The sequence below is a fragment of the Martes martes genome (genome assembly GCF_963455335.1).
Source record: "Martes martes genome assembly, chromosome: 4".
Taxonomy (NCBI): Eukaryota; Metazoa; Chordata; class Mammalia; order Carnivora; family Mustelidae; genus Martes; species Martes martes.
This window is the reverse complement of record NC_137891.1, coordinates 88,729,084-88,743,359: the sequence shown is the minus strand read 5'-3', so window position 1 is coordinate 88,743,359 and position 14,276 is coordinate 88,729,084. Positions and strand designations below refer to the sequence as shown.

At 37.5% G+C, this 14,276-nt stretch overlaps 1 pseudogene across 1 annotated transcript; it reads right to left on the bottom strand.

The window, feature by feature from the left end:
• Positions 1-8,627: 8,627 nt before the first annotated feature.
• LOC308341632 (large ribosomal subunit protein uL11-like) lies at positions 8,628-9,120 on the bottom strand (annotated as a pseudogene). The gene has a single exon. The product of its transcript is annotated as a large ribosomal subunit protein uL11-like (transcript).
• Positions 9,121-14,276: the final 5,156 nt, after the last annotated feature.

Genomic DNA, 14,276 nt, shown 5'->3' with positions numbered 1-14,276 from the left:
CAAGCCCGGTGTTAGATTTAGTGTGTATTTTTGATCTATTAGAAGAAGTTGTACCCCAAATTTTTTAGAGGAAAAAACCCTATGTGTATACAAAAAATAAAGTTAGATACAATGAAGGATAAAATATAACTATAATAATGAAGGTTCAAAAATATATATATATTTTTAATGAAAGGTATCATTAAGATAAACTAGTTAAAAAAGTTAAAAGAGGAAAGGGTAAAAGTTAAAAAAATTTAGCAGAAAAAAAAGTAAAATTAAAAAAATTAATTAACTTTGCAAGACTAAAGAATCATGGGGAGAAAGCCATGAATTCCATGGTTTGCTTTCTCCTCCTCTGGAATTCTGCTCTTCTCCTTGGTAAGTGAACTTGGTCTTGGCTGGATTTCTTGCTGATCTTCTGGGGGTGGGGCTTGTTGTAGTGATTCTCAAGTGTCTTTCCCTGAGGCAGAATTGCACCATCCTTACCAGGGGCTAGGCTAAGTAATCTGCTCGGGTTCGCTTTTGGGAGCTTTTGTTCCCTGATCACTTTCCATAGAGTTCTGGAGGACAGGAATGAAAATAGCAGGCTCCCAATCTCTGGCCGGGAGGAGCTGGGAGCTCGGGGCCCCACTCCTCAGTGCGCCCTCAGAGAAAAGCGCTCAATCACTTCTGTCTCCCTGGCCTCCGGCCACACTCTGAGCTCACCCAGCCTATGACCAAGCTTCTCTGTCTCTGGTACACAGCTTTGCCTCTAATCTCTGAACCCTGAGGATCCCTGAGCTATTCCAGGGGGGTCTCCCCGGATCTTGTGGGGTCCCCACTCACAGAACAGTGGTCTGTGCCACGGATTACAGTTCAAGGTAACCCCAAGTTGAGAGCCCACTCCTTGGTTCCATCTGTGTGGCCGGCTTCCCCACTCTAATACCTGTGAGCTTGGTGACACTCAGACACCCCCGATCCTTCTGTGACTCCACGGACCTGAGGCCATGCTGTCCCCGCGTGGGCTTCACCCCAGTTTAGCCTCTGGAACAATGTCCCTCAGTGGAGCAGACTTTTAAAAGTTCTGATTTTGTGCTCCATTGCTCCACCGCTTGCCGGGAGCTAGCCCCTCCCCTGCGGTCTATCTTCCCATCGCTTTGGATTCACTTCTCCGTTGGTCCTACCTTTCAGAAAGTGGTCAATTTTCTGTTTCTAGGATTGCTGCTCTTCTTCTCTTCGATCTTCTGTTGGATTTGTAGGTTAAGAATGGCTTGATAAGCTATCTAGCTGATCCCCTGTACCTGATGTCATCTCAGCCTGCTACTTCTCCACCATCTTGACTCCTCCCTCCATGACTTGCTTTTTTTTTTAATGGATTTTCTTTTCTAAAGAATTCTTAAGTTCATGGAAGAATTGAGAGGGATGTATGAGATTTCCCATATGCATGGCTTTTTTTTAACTATATATTTTTAAGTTATTTTCCAAGTGTTTGCTATGAGGATTTCAGTATGCCATTTAAACTAAATCAACTAGTTCAGATGAAAACTAACTTCATTCTATTAGTAGAAAGTTTGCTCCAATATAACTCCATTATCTTCCTATTATCAGCTCATTAACACAGTATAGTTATTATTTTATATAGTAGTCTTTTAAACCAGGAGAAGAATTTAAAATATGTATTATAATGTCTTCTGTATTTACTTATTTAACTACCTTTACTAGTACATTTTTTTTCTTATGTGGAGTTAAGTTACTCTAGTGTCTTTTTTTTTTTTAAGATTTTATGTGTTTATTTGACAGAGAAAAAGAGAGCATAAGCAAATGGAGTGTCAAGCAGACGGAGAGGGAAAAGCAGGCTCCCTGTAGGAGCCCAGGTGAGTCTCAGTCCCAGGACCCTGAGATCATGACCTGAGCTGAAGGAAGATGTTTAACAAACTGAGCCACCCAGGCAACACTTGATGTCTGCTCTTGATTCCTTGCTCTAACCCTCTAAAACCCTCAGTTTGTTTCTTGGAGTCCATAGTCTCTCATGGTTCTTCTCCCCATCCAATTCCCACCCCCCAATGTCCACAATAGCTAAACTGTGGAAAGAGCAGAGATGCCATTCAACAGATGAATGGATGAAGAAGATGTGGTCCATATATACAATGGAATATTACTCAGCCATCAGAAAGAATGAATACCCAGCTTTTGCATCAACAGGTTGGGACTGGAGAAGATTATGCTGAGTGAAATAAGTCAAACAGAGAAAGTCAGTTATCATATGGTTTCACTTATTTGTGGGCCACGTATTTTTTTAATCCAGTATACCAATCTGTCTTCTGTTGGTATACTTAGTCTATTTAAATTTAATATACATATTGATATATTGGGAATTAACTATATTATTTTATTTTTTATTTGCTCTCTGTTCACTTTTCTGCAGTTTTCCCCCCTGCCTTCCTTTGAAAGCAATTGCTTGAACATTTTTAAAATTCCATTTTTATTTATCATAAAGTTATGAGTGCATCTCTTTTTATAACATTTTTAGTGGCTGTTCTATAACTTTTGTTATAATTACACAGTTCCCTGAGATTCTGTTAATTTTTTTCAGTCTATTTTCTCTCCATTGTTCATACTGATTAGTTTCCACTGTTTTATTTGCACATTTCTGATTCTTTCTACTGTCACCTCCACTCATTGTACTCATTGTATTCATCCACTGCATCTTTAAATTTTGGTTATTGTAGTTTTCAATTCAAAAATTTTCATTTACTTTTTTCTTTGTAGCTTCTCTTTCTTTGCCGGGTTTCATTTCTCCCCCTCCCCAAACATTTTAGGCATTTTGTAATTGCTTGGTGAGGTGGATTTATGATGGCTTCTTTAAAATCTTTGTCAGATAATTTTAACATGTGTCATCTTAGTGTTGGTGTTTATTGACTGTCTTGTCTCATTAAAGTTGAAGTCTTCCTGGTTTGGGGTATGAGAAAAGAATTTCTTATTGGAACCTGAACATTTGAGTATTGTTATGAAAATATAGATCTCATTTAAACCTCTGTTTTCACATGCCTCCTCTGACACTACCCTAGCAGAGGCAGAGTGCTGCCTCATTACTGCCAGATGGGAGTGGAAGTCAGTTTTCCACTTGGCTTCTATTGGTACCTGGTGATGGGTAGGGGAATTCCTTTTTACTTCTAGGGAAGAGTGAGAAATCTGCTCCCTACTAGGCCTCCTCTGATAACAGCCATGGCTGTAAGTCAGACATGCCTCATTACTGTTCCTCACATGTACTTCACTGACAATGTGGTAGGTAATCTTGTGTAATCTCTAACACCATTCAAGCACGGTGGGGAAAGCCCCTTTATTGCTGTGAAGTGGGAGTGGAAGTACAAGCTCCTCACATTGTCTTCACTGATACTGTAGGGAATAGGGTTGCAACTAGACAGTATGTAATTCCATTCTCTCTACTTGGTCTTTGCTGTCAGGTCTGGGGTTGAGGTTGTTTTTTTCTGTGATGTTTAGCTAAAATAAAGCAGTTATTATCTAAAAATTTTCTGTCTTCATATGTTGGACTTTTTCTGATTTTAGAATGGAGAGAGCAGGATTTTGTTTTTGTTTTGTTGTCTATACCTACTGGTATTTCTGGGTTGTCAGCATTTAGTCTCAGGTATTTCTTAGACTGAGAATTCTCACCAGAGCATTTATCATCATATATTTCCTCAGGTCCCAAGGATCCTAACTAGTCTGCCTTCTCTCTACCCTTTAGAGTTTTTTTTAAAAATGTTTTCTAATATAAATGTCTAGGTATGTACATACAATGTATATACATTGTATATACATTTAAGTCTTACTGTTTGCAACAACATGAAGGGGTCTAGAGAGTATAATGCTAAGCAAAAAGCCAGTCAGAGAAAGACAAACACTATATGATTTCACTTATATGTGGAATTTAAGAAACAAAACAGCCAACAAATAAAAAGAGAGAGAGAGAGACAATCAAACAAAAACCCAACAGACTCTTTTAAATTTCAATTCAATTAGCCAACATATAGTATATCATTAGTTTCAGATGTAGAGTTCAATAATTCATCAGTTGGATATAACACCAGTTGCTCATCACATCATGTGTACTCCTTAATGCCCATCACCAAATTACTCCATCCCTCCCACCTCTCCTCCAGCAACCCTCAACTTGTTTCCTATAGTTAAGAGTCTCTTATGGTTTTTCTCCCTCTTTGATGACTTCCCATTCAGTTTTCCCTTTCTTCCCCTATGATCCTCTGTACTATTCCTTATATTCCACATATGAGTGAAACCTATGATAACTGTCTTTCTCTGATTGATTTATTTTGTTCAGCATAATACCCTCCAGCTCCATCCATGTCAATGTAAATGGTAAGTATTCATCCTTTCTGATGGCTGAGTAATATTCCATTGTATATATGTACCACATCTGTTGATGGATATCTGGGCTCTTTCCACAGTTTTGCTATCCTGGACATTGCTGTTATAAACTTGAGGTGCAGGTGCCCCTTCAGATCACTACACTTGTATCTTTGGGGTAAATTCCTAGTAAGCAATTGCTGGGTCATAGGGAAGTTCTATAAAAAACAGACTCTTAACTATAGAGAACAATTAGATGGTTATTAGAGGGCATGGGTTGAGGGAAGGGTAAAATAGATGAAGGGTAGAGTATGTTTATCTTGATGAGCACAGGGTGATGTATAAAAGTGCTGCATTACTATTTGTATACCTGAAACTAATATAACACTATATGTTAACTACACTGGAATTAAAGTAAAATAAAATAAAATAAAATAAAATAAAATAAAATAAAATAAAATAAAATAAATATATGCACAGAAGAGAGATGTCCATGGCTTTTAGTTCTTAATGGAGGGCATAGAGAAAAAGTATCTATACTTCATCTTTTGAGGCAAAAATTTCTATATCTTTTATTCTAAAGGCAATATTCCTTTTTGTGAATGTAGAATTCTTCATTAACATTTTTTTTTTCTTTCAGCACTTTGATTATGTTATCCCACTGCTTTGGTGCCTTTATAGTTTCTGGTGAAAAGTCAGCTGTCAATCTTATTTATGATCCTGTGTTTGTGATAAATTATTTTCTCTTGCTACTTTAAAAATTTCTCTTTGTTGAAAGCATATAGATGGCCAATAGACACATGAAAAGATGCTCAACATCACTAATGAAAATACAAACCACATGAGATATCACCTTACACCTTTCAGAATGGCTAGTATCAAAAAATATAAGAAATAACAAGTATTGGCAGGAATGTGGAGAAAAAGGAACCCTCATACACTGTTGGTGGGAATGTAAATTGGTATAGCCACTGTGGAAAACAGTATGGATGTTCCTCAAAAAATTAAAAATAGAAACACCATATGATCCAATAATTCCATTACTGGATATTCACCCAAGGAAAACAAAAAGACTAATTTGAAAAGATATATGCACCTCTATGTTTATTGCAGCATTATTTACAATAGCCAAGATATTGTTCATTGATAGATGAGTGGATACTCAAGGAACAAGGAAAATGTGATGCATAAATGTGTGTGTGTGTGTGTGTGTGTGTGTGTATACATACACACCATGGAATATTATGGAGCCATAAAACAGGATGCAATCTTGCCATTTGTGATAACATGGATAAACCTAGGGGTATTATGCTAAGTGAAATAAGTCAGACCAAGATAGACAATACCATATGATTTCACTCATATGTGGAATCTAAAAAACAAGTAAAAAAACAAAAAGCAGAAGGAGATTTATAAATACAGAGAAGAAACATTTTCAGAGGGTAGGAAGTGAGTAATGGGCAAAATGAGTGAAGAAGAGTGGGAGATACAGGCTTCCAGTTATGGAGTGAATAAGTCATGGCAATAAAAGGAATACAGTCAATGATATTGTAATAGTGGTGGTAAATCCCCACAGCCCCACATCGGGATCTCTGCTCTGCAGGGAACCAGCTTCCCCACCTCTCTGTGCCTGCCTCTCTGCCTACTTGTGGTCTCTTTCTGTCAAATAAATATATAAAATCTTTTTAAAAAATCATATTTGCTAAGTTTTAAGATATCTTGTGTTTTAATTTACTTGTTCAAAACTGGACATTTTAGGGTTGAAGATATTGTAACAACTTTGGAATCAGATCCTATCTCCGTCCCCCAATTTCACTATATTGCTTTTCTTTTCCTATTTTCTGTTTCTTATTTCATAACTTTCTTGGATTAGTTCTGTAGATTTTGTATTTCTTGGGGTACAGCCACTGAGTCCTCTCATTCCTTTTTAAATTTTTTTGTTTTTATTTAAAAGTCTAGGTTTCTATGAATTAGCCCCTTTGTTAGCTCAGTTTGGTGATTAGTCAATGACTGGCCAGACTCTTTCTTTGAATGATCCAGGAAGTCTTCCACTTTTTACCACAAAGATTTGTGTGTGAAGGCAAATCTTCAAATCTGAGGTAGTTTGCAAGTTAGCTGTAGTTTTCACTTTTTGCTAGCAAAGGGCGACAAGGTCACCCAAATGTAAGTTACCAAGCCCTCTCAGGTTTTTCCTGTCCTTGCACATCTCCCTGTGTATGCACGTGCAGTCTTCTAGCGCCTCTAGATTCTCAGGAATGTCAGAGCTTTTCAAAGTTCCCTGTGGTCATATAGTTTTTTTTTCCCCTAAATTTTCCCTTTAAACTTTGGGCCAGATTTTTTGGTATGGGCTGAATTGTGACCTCTGTCAACAAATCCATATGTTGACATCTTAGCCATTTAAGAATGAGACTGTACTTGGAGATAGGGTCTGTAAGGATGTAATTCAGTTAAAATAAGATCATTAGGATGGAGCCTAACCCAATATGGCCAGTTTCCTTATAATAAAAGGAAGTTTGGACAGAGACATGCACCGAAGGAAGACAATGTGGAGACACAGAGAAAATATGACCACCTACAAGCCAAGGAGAGAGGCCTTAGAAGAAACCAACCCTGTCAACACCTCAATTTCAGACTTCCAACCTCCAGAGTTGTGAGAAAATACATTTTTGTTTGTTTATTTAAATCACAGAGTCTATGGCACTTTGTTATGGTAGTCCTAGAAAATTAATACAACTCATCTTTTCCCCAACTAAATCCACAGCTTCAACTAGCTGTAATGTTAACATTTCCAGCTGATTGCTATTGTTTTCCATAACTCCTATAAATAGAATCTTTTCCATGGAGCTGAACTTCAAGTTAGGTGAAATGTTGATAATGCCCCAAGAATTTTTTTTTCCAGGGAGCTTCTGAAATATTGTCAAAATATTGACAGTTTAAGAGGATAGGGCATTTCACAAAGCTCCAAACAGATCAGTTGTCTCTACTGGAGCTGACTCTTGACAGCTATCACCCTGGTGCTGGGTGGGTGGGAATAGTTGCAATTAGAACACCACAGATGTCATTGTTCCTATGAAGTGCAGTGGCTAAATACTTTCTGGTTGATTCCATGCTTTTGGTTAATTTCTGAAGTCTAAATTATTAAGTTCTACTGTTTTGTCAGTATTTTTGTTACATTTGTGGGAAAGGATTCACGAAAGTCCTAATGCTGCCACTTTGAAAGTCTTGCCCCTCATCTTGTTTTTGAAAGGTATTTTTGCTGGATATAGAATTCCAGGTTTACAGTTCTTTTTCTTCTTTCAGGAATTTCAAGATATTGTTTCACAGTCTTTTGGTTTCTCCTGCTCTTATGAGAAGTCTGCTGTCATTTTTATCTGGCTTTCTGTATATAGTGTCTTTTTTTACTAGTTGCTTTTTTAAAAAGAGAGAGACACAGCGAGAGACACAGCAAGAGACACAGCAGGGGAAGTGGGAGAGGGAGAAGCAGGCTTTCTGCCAAGCCAGGAGCCCAATGTGGGGCTCAATCCCAGGACCCTGGGATCATGACCTGAGCCAAAGGCAGCCGCTTATGGACTGAGCCACCCAGGCACCCCTACTAGTTGCTTTTAAGGTTTTCTCTTTACCACTAGTTTTAAGCAATTTGATTATGATTTTCTTAGTGTGGTTTTCTTTCTGTGCTGTCTGTTTGGGGTTACTTGAATCTTTGGACTATACATTTTATCAAATTTGGGGAAATACTGGCCAGTATTTTCCACATGTTTTTTTGTCTTCTTCTCTTTCTGGGCTCTGATTACAAGCATAGTAAACACCTGGTGTTGTCCCAAAGTTCTTGATGTTCTGTTTAGTTTTTTCAGTCTTTTCCCCTTTGTTTAATTTGGGTAGTTTCTACTGGTATGCCTTCAAGTTTACTGATCTTTTTCTGTGTGTAATCTGCTATCAATCCCATTCAGTCTATACTTCATCTCATACACTGTATGTTTGTTTGCTTTAGAAGTTCAGTGATACATACATATATACATATACATATATATGTATCTATATAAATTTTAATATTTTGTTTGTCAAATGATCCTTTATTAAAATACTTTCCTTTGGGGTGCCTGGGTGGCTCAGTGGGTTAAGCCTCTGCCTTCAGCTCAGGTCATGATCTCATGGTCCTGGGATCGAGGCCCACATCAGGCTCTCTGCTCAGCAGGGAGCCTGCTTCCCCCCTCTCTCTCTGCCTGCCTCTCTGCCTACTTGTGATCTCTCTCTCTCTCTCTGTCAAATAAATAAAATCTTAAAAAATATATTTTCCTTTGTTGTTCTTAACTAGTTGGGCATTTCACTGCACCACTATTGATGTCATCTATGATGTAATGAGGGTGGCCGCCAACAACATTGCAGCCCACAATTTAGGCAGCCCCCAGGATCTTTTTAATGGTTCCAGAGAGTTCTCTAGCTAAAGATTGGCACCACGACTATCAGGCAATTTTCATAGTCTCATCAAAAGTTAAATTTCCGCCATTCTTAATATTGGTTTCTTTCTGTCTTTTGGTGGTTCCTTGAGGGCTTTGATAATCAGGGAAGAAGCAGAATGTACCGCTTTCAATCTGGTCCTGTTTGTTCTGAATGGTTAGTTTCACTGTAATCCTTACACCCTTCCATTCCAGTTGCCTTGATGATGTCATCACCAGGCTTTTTTGGAGACAGATCCAGGGTGCCAATCTTTGGGGTCAGGGCAGGTGTGACACCAACATCCCCATTGGTGTGTCTCAGGTATATGACTTTGATCTCATTGGGGTGGAACTTAGGCAACATGGTAGAGGCAGTGGGTGTCAGATAAACCTGGATTCGGGAAAACCAAAGACAGCTGCACTTTCACCTGCTCTAAGCAAAAAACCAAAAGCTGTAAATTTTAATTTTAAAATTTTATTGTGAAATTACAATTTAAATATATATCAAATACATATACTTTTTCTTGTCTCTCCTTATCATGTGCATGAATTCCCTACCTTCTTGAACATATAAATGCACTAACAATAGCTGTTTTAATGTTCTTGTCTAATAAATCTATTACTTTGTAACCTCCAAGTCTATTGATTTTTCAATTTATTCAGTTGAATGAATTGAATTTTCAATTATTGATTTTTGTTTCCTTCTTACTATAAGTTGAGTTTCTTGCCCTTTTGTATGCCTGATAATTTTGGATAGATGCTAGACATTGTAAATTTTACAAAGGTGATTGATGAATTTTTTAGTACAGTTGACCTTTGAACAACATGGGTTTGAACTCTGTGGGTCCACTTATACACAGAGGATTTTTTTTGATACAGTACAGTACTGAAAATGTATTTTCTCTTTCTTATGATTTTAATAACATTCTTTTATCTAGATTACATTATAAGAATCAAAAAAATGTGTGATATTATGTTATCAAGAAGGTTTCTAGTCAACAGTAAGCTATTAGTACTTAAGTCCTGGGGAGCCAAATGTTATCTGTAGATTTTCAACTGCATGGGAGGTTAGCACCCTGAACCCCCATGTTGTTCAAGGTTCAGTTGTATTTCTTTAAGTGTTTTTTGCTTTTGGACATAGTTACTTAGATATAATTTGATTCCTTTAAGACTAGCTATTAATTTTTGTTGGGTGGGATCAGAATAGCTTTAGTCCAGTGCTAGTTTTGCCTCTTTACTAAAGCAATACCCATCTGATGATTTTATGTATGGTAAAAATCATTTAAATTCTGACTGGTGGGAACACAGACCATGCCTAGCCCTGTGTAAGCTCTGGATCTTATTCCACATTCCATTATTCCATTCTCTCTAATTCCATTCTCTCTAATGATCTTTCCTTTGGCTGTCATGTGCTAATTAACATTCTGCTAAAGAGTTTAGGGGAATCCTCTGTGGATCTCTAGATCTCTCTATATGTGCATCTCTCTCCTCTCCAAGACTTTGCCACATAATTTCTAGGTACCTTGATCTCCTTGAACTCTGAATTTTGTTTCATTACTGAATGGAGATCACTGAACTCTGTTTTCATATCCTTTCCTTGCGCTGTGGCCTAGAAACTTTCACAATGAAGTGAACCAGGGCATTCGCAGTGTTTGCCTCATTTATTTACTTTCTCTCAGTGTTCTCTATCCTATGCTACCTATTGTTTAATATCTGAAATGCTTTTTCCTGGAATTTTGCCCAATTGTTAAGGCAGATGGACAAATCTGGTTACTGTATTGCGTCATGGCTGGGGGCAGAAGTCCAAAAACCTGATTCTTAAAATGCAGAGTTGACACCTGGGCTAATATTCAATGACAGGCAAGTACTAAAAGGCTAGAAACTTATTTTGTTGCTACTTAGATTAAATGAGAATTTTAAAAAAACATTGCAGGGCACCTGGGTGGCTCAGTTGGTTGAGCTTCTGCCTTCAGGTCAGGTCATGATCCTGGGGTCCTGGGATCGAACCCTGAATCAGGGTCCTTGTTCAGTGGGGAGACTGCTTCTCCCTCTCCCTCTGCCCCTCCTCCCACTTGCACTTTCTCTCTCTCCGTATCTCTTTGTCTCAAATGAATAAATAAAATCTTTAAAAAGATAAATAAGACATTACAGTTAATGCCACAGAAATAAAAAGGCACCTGGGTAGTTCAGAGGTTAAGTACTTGTCCTTGGCTCAAGACATGATCTCTAGGTCCTGGAATCAAGCCCCAGGTCAGGCTCCCAACTTAGCTGGGAGTCTGCTTCTCCCTTTCTCCCTCTGACTCATCTCCTGCTTGTGCTCTCTCTGTCTCTCTCTCTCTCAAATGAATAAATAAAATCTTTTTTTTTTTTAAGTTTTGTAAGTCCTGGACAGAGTAATTAGGCAAGGAAAAGAAATAAAAGTGATCCCAAATTGGTAACGAAGAAGCAAAACTATGACTCTTTGCAAATGACATGATAGTATGTGTAAAAAAATCTAAGAACTCAACCAAGAACTAGTAAACAAATTCTGTAAAGTTGCAGGATAAAAATCAAAATACATGTGATGTGATGAGCCCTGGATGTGATATGAAACTAATGAATCATTGAATATTATATCAAAAATATGTTGGCTAATTGAATTTAAATTTTTAAAATTAGTATACAAAAATCTGTTGCATTTCTATACACTAATAATTAACTAGCAGAAAGAGAAACTAAGAAAACTATCCCACTTTTAGTTGCATCAAAAAGAATGAAATACCAGGGATTAATTTAACCAAGGTGAAAGACCTGTACTCTGGAAACTATAAGATATTGATTAAATAAGTTGAAAAAGACACAGGCAAGTGGAAAGATATTCCATGCTCATTAATTGGAAGAAAGAATAATTTACAATGTCTATGCTACCCACATCAACCTACAGAGCCAATGCAATCCCTATCAAAATCCAATGCATTTTTCACTAAAATATATACATATGCACACAATGGAATAATACTCAGACATAAAAAGGAAGGAAATATTGCCATTTGCAACCACATGAATAGTTATTGAGGGCATTATGCTAAGTGAAATAAGTCAGACAGAGAAAAACAAGTACTGAAGGACCTCACTTATTTATGGAATCTAAAATAAAACAAAAACAAAGCTGAATTCACAGAAGGCAGAAGCTCAGCCAACTGAGTCACCCAGGTGCCCTGCAATATCTTCTTCAAATTCACATTTAATCTAAGTAGCAATTCATTGTTGGTTGCCAGAGGTGGCAAGTGGGATGGGTGGGTGAAATGAGTGAAGGGAGTCAAAAGGCATAAACTTTCAGTTATAAAATGGATAAATCCTGGGGATAATGTATAGCATGATGACTATAGTTAGTAATATTATATTGTATATTTCAAAGTTGCTAACAGCGTATGTCTCAAAAGTTCACATCACAAGAAAAAATTATAATTATGTATGGTGACAGATGTTGAATAGACTTATTGTGGTGATTACTTGGCAATATATACAAATATTAAATCATTATGTTGTATACCTGAAACTAATATAACACTATATGTCAATTATATCTTAATAAAAAATGAGAATTTAAGTATCAACCTTCAATCCTAATATATTGTTCAGAAGCTAAAACAGTAAGGAGTATAGTTAAAACTCAAATTCTGGTCTGTGAACATAGGTATATGATAAAGACTAAATAGGTCTTGAGCACTCCAACTGAGAAACCATAACAAATTACCACAAGTTTAGCACTTAAAACATGCAAATTTATTATTTTACAGTTCTTTAGGTCAGAAATCTGGGTACCACATGGCATGTCTGGTTCCTTGACTTAGTGTCTCAAAAGACTGAAATCAAGGTGTCAGTAGGGCTATGTTTCTTTCTCAGGATTCTACAGGAGAACACCCTTCTAGGCTTACTCTGATCATTGGCAGAATTCAGTGTGGCTGTAACCCCATTTCCTAGCTGTGTGCCATCCAGAAGTCATTCTCATTTTCTAAGGCTGCCTGTATCTCCTAGTTAGTGGCCCCTTCCATAGGTAGATTGGGTCCCTCATATTTGAATCTCTCTGACTCTTGCCATCTCTCCTGCTACATATTTTTTTCACTCTAGTTGGAAAAATTTGTCTGTTTTTAAGGGCTCAAGCGATTAGATTTGGATGACCCAGATAATCCAGGGTAATCTCCATGTATTAAGGCCCATAATCTTAAACAGATTTGCAAATCCATTTCATCAAGTAACATCACATAATCACAGGATCCAGCAGTTAGGGAATAGACATCTTAGGGGGGGCCATTATTTAGTTTACCATTTCAGTGTATTGGCTAAAATCTTCATCCTATCCTTTACCTTTATACTCCCAGAAGACAGAGGAATGAACAATTCAACCCTTGGGAGACCTTTGACTTTCTCACCCTTGCTGTTATTCAGTTTCATCTTGGAGACAGAAATAAACAGATACAAAATATCATCACAAAGTATCAAAGCTGGAAGGAATATTTTTAATCACCTAGTCCAGACCTCTTATTTTACAGATGAGAAAATTAATGTTCAGAGACAAGAAGATGGTTTGACTAGTTAATGGTAGTTAATGGTAGAATTGAATTCTGAATCTGCAGATCCTTGCCAATATGTGGTTTCATTAATTACCTGACTAGGCATTTATATATCCTTTCTTCTTTTTTTTTTAATTTTAATTTTAATTTTTTAAAAAATTTTTTAAACAAAGGTTTTAATCTTTTTTTTTTTAAGATTTTATTTATTTATTTGACAGACAGAGATCACAAGTAGGCAGAGGCAGGCAGAGAGAGAGAGGAGGAAGCAAGCTCCCGGCTAAGCAGAGAGCCCGATGCGGGGCTCGATCCCAGGACCCTGGGATCATGACCCGAGCCCAAGGCAGAGTCTTTAACCCACTGAGCCACCCAGGCGTCCCTTATCAATCCTTTCTTAACTTCAGTTTGTTCTTCTGAAAAATGGGAATAGTAATGATCTTTCCTTCTCAAAGATGTTGCAAGAATTAAAGGAAATTAACATATGTAAAGTACATGGTACAGTAACTATACCTGACATTTAGTAAGCACAGGAAATGTGAGCTATCATTGTTGTTGTTGTTACTACTATTATATTATTATTTTATGAATCAAGGCTACAACAACATATAGGCACCTTCTCTCTCTTTTTTTCTTAAAGATTTTATTTATTTATTTGTCAAAGAGAGAGAGAGAGAGAGCGCGTGCACCAGCACAGGCAGGGGGAGCAGCAGGCAGAGCAGGTAGTTGGAGAAGCAGGCTCCCTGCTGAGCAAGGAATCCCATGTGGGACTCAATCCCAGGACCCTGGGATCATGACCTGAGCTGAAGGCAGTGGCTTAACCAACTGAGTCACCCAGGCGTCCCATAGGCACCTTCTCTTGACTGACCTTTTCTTGCTTTGATAACTGAATAATTTAGTTGAAGCAATTGTGAATGTGAACTTTTATATTATATCATTGCTTTTTTAATGTGATCCCTTTTTTTTGCTTGAT